The 8423-nt window shown below is 56.5% G+C and overlaps 1 pseudogene; it reads right to left on the bottom strand.

Annotated features, from left to right (window-relative positions):
* Nucleotides 1-344: 344 nt before the first annotated feature.
* Nucleotides 345-7265, bottom strand: LOC137161704 (zinc finger protein RFP-like; annotated as a pseudogene).
* Between the last annotated feature and the right edge of the window lie 1158 nt (nucleotides 7266-8423).

Raw genomic sequence — 8423 nt, 5'->3', positions numbered from 1 at the left:
CTGGGTGCAGCACAGGGCGTGTGTCTCTGAGCAGGTCCCTGCCCACGTACCCGGGCCACTCTCCCCAGACACGGATAATCCAGGTGCCAAGGGAAGGAGCCGCCCAGCAGCGCCGCACTGGTCCCAGCACGAGGTGAGCCGGTGAGCTCAGCAGCAGAGGCAGCGGCAGAGGGGGGGGCTCAGCCATCAGAGCAGCAGCGTTCCCACCTGCAGGGGGGGTCAGCGCCGGGCAACGGGCCGGGCTGGGAGCTCTGGCAGCGAGCGCGGCCTCAGCACCAACAGCCCTGCTGGACACCCTGGGCCTGGCCAGCCTGGGGCAGCCAGCGAGTCTCTCAGGGCCTGGGACTCTGCCCGGGAGGGGTGACAGGTTGGGGTGCCCTGCCCAGGACAGGTGACAGGGGGAGGGGACAGGATGCTCCCCAGGGTCAGTGATTCCCTAGGATGAGGCACCGGGAAGACGAGCTCAGGATCCCAACAGGCTCATGGGCCGGGCTCAGAACTGGCCGGAGCCCAGCCGTGCCGGGGCCGGTGGGAGGGGAGCCGGGATGTGCTGACTCTGGCCGGTCACAGGGAGGGAGCCCAGGTTTCAGGCACTACATGGCGCTGGTGCCAGGAGCAGCTGCAGGGAGTGAATCTCTGCCAGGGGAGGGGCTGGAGTCACTGACACAGGTTTGGCCTCGGTTACCTGCAAATCCTCGGGCTCTTCTGAGTCCTGGAACAAACCAGCAGAGAGAGAGAGGTGAGAATTCACACTGCAGGGGCACCCGGAGCGGGGTCCAGTGCAGGGGGGGCAGACCCTGCTGTCCTGACACAAACAGCCCTGACGGTGCAGCAGCCGCTCTAGCCAGGTACATGGGCCTGTTCCCACCGCACCCAGCTCTGCACCGTCTCACAACAGCCCAGGGCTGGACAGGTTCTGACTCTGTTTTGTCTTTTCTGACCCATGTTCTTGTCCCACGTTCACCTGCTGGGTTTCTCTCCTGTGCAGATCACTGCACACCCGCCCAGCCCAGGGGCTGCTCCATACAGGGGAACAGGCTCCCAGCAGCTGCTGTGCCCTGCTGTAAGGTCTGAGGCCTTGTTTTTTGGCTAAGCAGTAACAGCCATAGCAGGAGAGACAGCAGCCATAAGCTAAGCAGCATGCAGTCACATCTTCACCCTCCTGACATTACATCCAGACAATGGAGTATCGGGCTGTTAAGAAGGTGCTACTGTCCTAATAGTACCGACCACCACCAGATACAGAAACAGATCTTAAGATGCTTAAAGAAAACGTTGTTTGATAGCATCTGCCTGGCAAGGAATCACTTATTGACGACTGTGGTTGTAAAATTTACACTTCTTATTGTTTTGTCTGTATGGGACCCACTTCTCTATTGGGTATTGAATGATTTCTGTTTGGTTCTTTGATTGTTTCTGCTGTTGCATAACTAAGAGAACTAAGTGTGGTTAATTAAGGTGGTCGGGTACGATTGCTTAAAGAATTATTTTCCAATACGTTAAGATTGGTCAAAGATTTATTTTGTAATATGATTGGTTAAGGTGTAGCTAAGCAGGACTCATGTTTCACTATAAAAACTGGGGTCCAAGAGGCAGACCAGCTAGAAGAAAAAAGGGGAACAAGAAAAATAAGAAGGAAAGACCTGAAGGAAGAAGAAGAATCCACCTCCAAGACACCGCCCAAGATCAGACCTGCTAGAATCCTCTGCACAACCCTGACATGCAGCAACCAGAATCCAGATGAGATTGACCTTGCCTGGCTAACAGGGAAAGTCCGCCTGCCTGATGAGGATTGGTGAGCACAGCCCTGTATGCTTAGCATGTGTACTATGTTTGGTAATTATTAATAAATGGAGAATAGGGATATTACTGTGTAAGGCTCCTTCACAGGTAAAAGATCCTGCAAACCCGCAGAGAATTATGCCCGGAGCCCTATGGATTGGGAAATTGTGACCCTGAGCCCTAGAGTGTGAATTGGGTAAATGTAGGTGCCTTTCCCTGGAGTCCTACGGACTGGGGGTGGAGGTGCTTTAACAGGGGTACGCCTGGAGCCCTACAGACTGGGAAAAGGTGCGGTGCCCTAGTGTGTGGGTAACACTGCCCTAAAACAGCTACTCAGGATTCTCACCTCTCTCTGCAGCCAGCCCCTCTGGAAGGAAAGATAGAAAAAGAAAAAGAAATAATTAGTCCCAGTCCCTGTATCACCAGTGCTAACAATCATTCCATCACAGCTTCCAGATGATACGATGTCAGTGAGAGAAGAGGCACTAAGGGCTTGTCCACACTTAAACCGCTACAGTAGCACTGCTGCAGCTGCCCCACTGTAGCACTTCAGTGTAAACGCTCCCTATGCCGATGGAGGGGTTCTCCCATCGGTGCAGTTACCCCACGTCCCTGAGAGGCAGGGACATAGGTCAGCTTAACTACGCCACTTAGGGGTGTGCATTTTTCATGCCTCTGACAGACAGTTCTGCCGATCTGATTTTCTGGTGCTGACCAGGCCTAAGGCCCAAGAAGCAGCTTTTCACTGGGATTTAGGCACCTAAAGATGCAGACAGACACCTCGGGAGATTTGTCCAAGTGCTGAAGCAGCTCAGACACTTCACTCCTATTGAAATCAATGGGAGGTAGGTGCTTAACCTGCTCTGGGGTGTTTGAAAATCCCACCACACACCTAAATACCTCTGAAAATCTGCCCTAAGGTGCTCAAACACTAGGGCCAGATGCTCAGCTGGTGTAAATCAGCAAAGCTCCACTGACACCAGGGAGCTGACAACCTGGCCTGAGTCTGTCTGTGATAACGTGTCTCACGCTGACCAGCTACCAACGTTCCCAAGAAATATCCCGCTTGTCCCTGCCCACGTAGGGCACATTGGAGGGAGACTCTCTCGTTTCCCAGCAGGAGGGCGCTGCCGCAGGGATGGTTGCAGTGGGGAAGGCACTTTCACGCCAAGCTCCTGTTCTCAGCCATCCATGTCTTAATGGGAAATCTGCCTTTCTGCTCAGAACAGCTTCCCTGGAGCTCAGAAATCCACCAACCCCCTGCTCCCCTCCTCCAAACAGAGACAATCACAGCCCAGCAGCGTGGCTGTCAGGAGCCAGGACACAGGCAGCCAAGCACAGCGATCAGAGCAGGCGTCAGGTGCTGAGAAATGGAACCAAGGGCCAGAGCCAGAGCCAGAAGCTGAATGCCCAAGCAGAGGGTCAAACCAGAGCCAGAGCCAGGAATGGGAGCTGAGAGTTAGAACTCAATTATCTGGGTCAAGGAAGGCAGGAGCAGGGCTGGGTCCAAGGCAGAAGCAGGGCTGGGACAGGGCTGGGACAAGGCAAAGAAGCAAGAACAAGGGAGGGTCTAACCCAGCAGCAGGTCAGGGAATTACATTTGTACCAAGGCAGCCTCCAGGAGTTTCCCCTAGGCCTTAAACAGCTTGCCTGGGCCAAGGGTGGGTGGCCCTGCCAGCCAGGGCCTCTGGGCAGGACCCAGGACATCCAGGGGTGCTTGGCCCCACAAGCTCACAGCCCATCAATGGCTGCCCCACCAGCAGTGCTGGCTGCGGGTGTGGATGCAGCAATTGCCCACGGACCCACAGACCCAGATTCTCGCCCTGTGGATCCTCGTGGCAGCTCCATGTTCAACCTCAGCTGGCTGAACTGCAGAGCTAGAGCAGTGAGCAGCAAATCGGAGCCGGAGAGAAACACCCAGAAATTCTGAACAGCAGCAGCTGCAGGAGAGTCAGCCCCTGAGCTCAGCTGGCCAGGCCAGAGCGGCAGTGACTGCGAATGATCTGCCCCGCTCGGTATGAACACTCAGGGAGTGAAATAACCCAGCCAACGGGGGCCTCCCCTCCTGCAGTCTCAGCTCTGCAGCTTCCCCGTGGGAGTCCCCCACCTGTCCCTGCCCGGACACTGTAAGAGAGAAACCCTCGGAGCGTCCCTTACCCAGGAATCCCGTCACAGCCCCCTGGAGATTGTCCTCTCGAGCAAAATCCCGGATTCTCTTTTCCAGCTCAGGGGATTTGGGCACCGGATGTGGAGACGTCGCCTTCTCTCCCCTGCAGAGACATGAGTGTGTTTATTCCTCCCCCTCCTCGGCCCCAGGTCCCTGCCGCCCAAAGCCAGAAAGGGGAGCGGGTGGGAGCTGGGGCCACAGGCAGAGCTAACAGGGCCGTGACCTCTGCTGCCCAGGGAATTTAGTGCCTGCACAATCTGCCGGGGCCCAGCCTGGGGACTGGCAGCCTCTCTCTGTCCAGAGAGAAAACACAGCCTGGGCAGCGCCAGCCCCAGCTCCCCTCACACCCAGCCCGGCCCATGTTCCCCACCAGGACCTGGAGGGGCCGCTCCCAGGGCTGAGAGAGGGGCCCATTCTCCAGGCCCAGCTGCTCCTCAGCATCTCCTCTCAGGCTCTGAGGAGCCTGGTTGGTCCCCAGGTGGTGGTGGGGTTCTGGGACATGAAAACGGCCCCTCTGAGATGTGAGCTGGGACACTCGGCTCTTTCTCTACAGGCCCCTGGGCCCCCCTCTCTTGGGACAGGCTTTGGGTCATGACAGAGCTGGGGCCAGGTCCCAGCTGGGCCCTCGGGGTGACAGGCCCCAGCCCCAGTAATGATCCCGAGCCAACCCAGCCCCAGGGAGGGTTCTCCAGCCCAGAGCTGTGGGGCGATCCCCTCCCCAGGATGGGTCTCAGAGTCACAGCTCCAGCTGTCCCAGGGCAATGGGGGGGAAGGGCGGCTGGATCCAGAGGGTGAGACCGTCCCACTGTCGGGGATCTGGGGGCTGGGTCTGTAGCCGGGTCTCTGAGCCTCTTCCCAGCACAACGGGGCGTGAGGGGCAGACGAGCCCGGACGTACCTGCTCACGGCGCTTCTGACACCCTAGAGGGGAACGAGAGACAGAGCAGAGAGTCAGTGCCCACGGCCCAGCCCAGCCACTGCCCCAGACGGGTCACTCTGCTCCCACAGCCCCAGCCCCACAGGCTGCTCCCCAGTGGGGTGGAGGCACTAAAGGGCTGTGCTAGTGCGAGCAGAGCCCCTTTCCCACCAGCTGCTCTGCAGGGACGGCCGGGCCCCTGCACTGAGCCCTGGGGCTGGAACAGCCTTTCACCAGCCTCCCTCTCCTTCCCTCCCTGACGGCCCAAACTCCTGTCTCTCTGCAGACTCGGGCCCCTGGCCCTGCAGACTCCCCAGGCCGCGCTCTCTGCACTGAGTTACCCTGTGAGCCCCAAGTGACTCAGGGGCCGTCCCCTCCCTGCGCTGGGCTCTGGGAACATCTGACACGGTCTCACCTGCAGCAGTTCAGGCGCCGGCTGCTGACACTTCCCCTCCAGCTCCGTGATCAGGGCGCTGAGCCGGGAAATCTCCTCGCACAGCTGGGTGCTGTTTTCCTCCCTCCTCCTCCCGATCTCCTCGTCCAGCTCCCCCAGCCGGGCCAGCAGGAGGCGCTCTTGTTCAGCCAGGAACTGGCGCAGCTGCTCAACCTCGGACACCACCAGCTGCCTCTCCACTTCCGTCTGCCTCTGGGGGGCACAGAGAGGGGCAGGGCAGGGACACGGGGAGAGCGGGGCATCATGGGAAATGGCACAAACCTTGTCCAGGCTGCACAGAGCGTTTCATGTCACTTCTCTGCCAGTAGAACTGTGTCTACACCAGGGCTCTGGCCAGGAGTAAAAAATGTCACCAAAAATCATCCCCCCAAACCCCATCACGGTACCAGCAACAGATTTCAGTGTAGACCAGGCCTTGGCAAACGCTGCTGCCCAAACACCCGATGGCATCACTGGAAATGTCTGACACTCAAACCCTGGGAGCAGCAAATGTCTCCCCAGCTTCACCCTGACCCCCTGCGACACCTGTGCACATTCAGCAGTTCTAGTCTCCTCTCACCCCCAGTGCTACAGAGGCAGAGCCAGAGGCTGCTCCCAGCTGCCCTGTGTGACCCCCTGACTTCAGTGGGAATTAACACCAGGGTCACAGAGCATCTGACCCTAACCCCACTGACTGCAGTGGGTCACTCCTGATTTACACCAGGTACCTGAGAGCAGAGTCTGCCCCGCGCTAGTTAAAATGCCCTAAACTCCCTCACTGCATCGACCCTGGAAATCCTTCACCCTCCTGAATTACAGACACCAAACAGGGCAGAGACTCCCCCTGCTGCTGTCGCTGGCGCCCCTGTGCAAACCTGCTGGGCGGGGCAGGGCACCTACCAGGAGCCTCTCGCTCTCCTTGTCCCAGTCGGATTTCAGGCCCTGCAGCTCTTCTCTCTCCTCCCTCAGACGCTGCAGGCGGCTCAGGATTTGCTCCTGCAAACACAGACAAGGGCTCTGGGGGCTGGTTCGGGTCCTTGCTTTGTGCCCTGGGATCGTCACTGAGCAGAGGCTGGGGAACCACGTCCCCTTCTCCAACCCACTGAAAAGTGACTGACCCCAGCTCCAAGGGAACTCCCCGGGCAGAGCTGCTGGGCCCGGCCCGGCTCCTCCCCAGCACCATCAGCCCCAGGAACGTTCTTTGGTCCCGGGATCGGGCACTTCCCAGGTTCCAATCCGGGGCTGCTCAGACCCAGGCCAGGGGCTCTGTGAGTGCAGAGGCTGGGCCTGTAACTCCCAGCCATGGCGATAACTGCACCTACCCTGTACTCCTGGGCAGCCTCCTCGATGGGCAGCGCGGTGTGAGCGCGGTGAGCCCGGGACTCTCTGCAGATCACGCAGATGGGGGCTTGATCCTCCTGACAGAAGAGTTTCAGAGCCTCCTGGTGTCTCTCACACACTCTGCCCCCTCGGGCTCCGGCACCGCCTGCAGCCTCAGGCGTTTCACTAACTGCACCACGTTGCCCAGCTGCCTGTTGGGCCGCAGGTGTCTCTGCTGGGCGGGTTCTCGGCACTGGGGGCAGGGGAAGTTTGGCTCCGACTCCCCCCAGCACTGGCTGATGCAGGCTCGGCAGAAGTTGTGCCCACACTCAATAGTCACACGGGATCTGTGAAATACTCCAGGCAGACGGAGCAAGTCACTTCGTCCTGGAAGCTCCCGGCCAGCTCCCCGGCAGCAGCCATGGCTCCTCCGCCCGGGCCGGGAACAGCCGCTGCGGGTTAGTTTCACTTTCCCTTCTCTGAGCTCAGAGAAGCCGGTTTGGCTGGCGCTGGCTGGGGCGTTTCCCTTCCTGCTGTTCCCAGCGGGCCGGGCTGAGCTGCAGCGAGTCACCGCCAGTGTCACAGCCCCGGGGCAGGGCAGACAGAGCCAGGGCCAGGGCAGTTGTTGGGTCTGGCTTTGGTTTGTCATGTTATGTTTTTATTATATTTTTAAATAGCTACAAACACACACAGAACAAACAGACATAACCAATGGCACCTAAACTTCTCATAGCACATTAACAGCTCACAATGTATCAGCCATTTGCTAACTAACCTTGGATACATTTGAAACGTATCTATAACATGAATGGTAAAATGTAAATCAATTAATTGTATTACACAATTTAGAACAAACAAATTTTGCTGATAAAAATCCAACTAGTTAAATAGGCAAAGTTCATAGGAGGGGGATAGAAACAGGGCAGAAAGGAAGAGGATGAAGATCAGGGGCGGGTAAGGGGCCACCCAAATACTTAATAGGATCAGTGAGATACTGCCAGGAAAGCATCCCATGACTCTGAGAATTGTTCTTAGCTGTTTCTGGTTTGGTTTTCAATTCTTTCCACAGTAGCCAAGCTTACAATGTCTATGCTCCAGTCTGCCATGGTTGGTCAATTTTTGGATTTCCTTTTGTCATACTCGTCTTTTAGCAATTATTAGTGCTGTGCTCAGCCAAAGTGTTTCAGATGTATTCAGCTTCCAATTAACATCCATTAGGTTTTAAATTACCTGGTTATCTTACAACACAATGTTATTTGATAGGAAAAGAAATTAACCGTGCAATTCAGTTCTGCGGGTATAGGAGCCTTCACAGAGCATGTGGGTAAAGTCAGACTCTGTTCAGTCACAGCACCAACATTTCTCTGATGTAGCAGCATCTGTTTTGAACAGTTGGCGAGGGGTCCCATGCATTCTCCATAGGATTGTCAGCTGGATTAATCTTCAACAGAGATCCAAGGAGCAATTCAGAGCAGTGGTTAAAATTTGTTTCCATTGGATAGCAGAGAATACTTGGCCTAGTTCCTTCCATTTCTTTTCTAGAGAATCTGTGTTTAATTCCAATTTGCTGGCCAAGTGTTGCCATAGGTATTGACGATCTGGGTAATAATTGGAGAGATGAAAGCAGTTCAGCTGGGTCAGGGATAGCTCAGGCACTGGGGCCAAACAGCTGGAGATGACATGGTTAAGGTGGATATAGTGCCACTCCTCCTTCATCTCTAGACTGAACCTTTCTTGTTATATTCTGGAAGGGGGGAAGGTGTCATTTTCAATAAATTGACTGACAGTCAGATTCCCTCTTCTAAT

The sequence above is a fragment of the Emydura macquarii genome, unplaced genomic scaffold (genome assembly GCF_026122565.2).
Source record: "Emydura macquarii macquarii isolate MOO-44397 ecotype Brisbane River unplaced genomic scaffold, CSIRO-AGI_Emac_v2 contig_2368, whole genome shotgun sequence".
Lineage (NCBI taxonomy): Eukaryota > Metazoa > Chordata > Testudines > Chelidae > Emydura > Emydura macquarii.
Note: the sequence above shows the minus strand (reverse complement) of the source record. Positions and strands in the feature narration are given on the sequence as shown.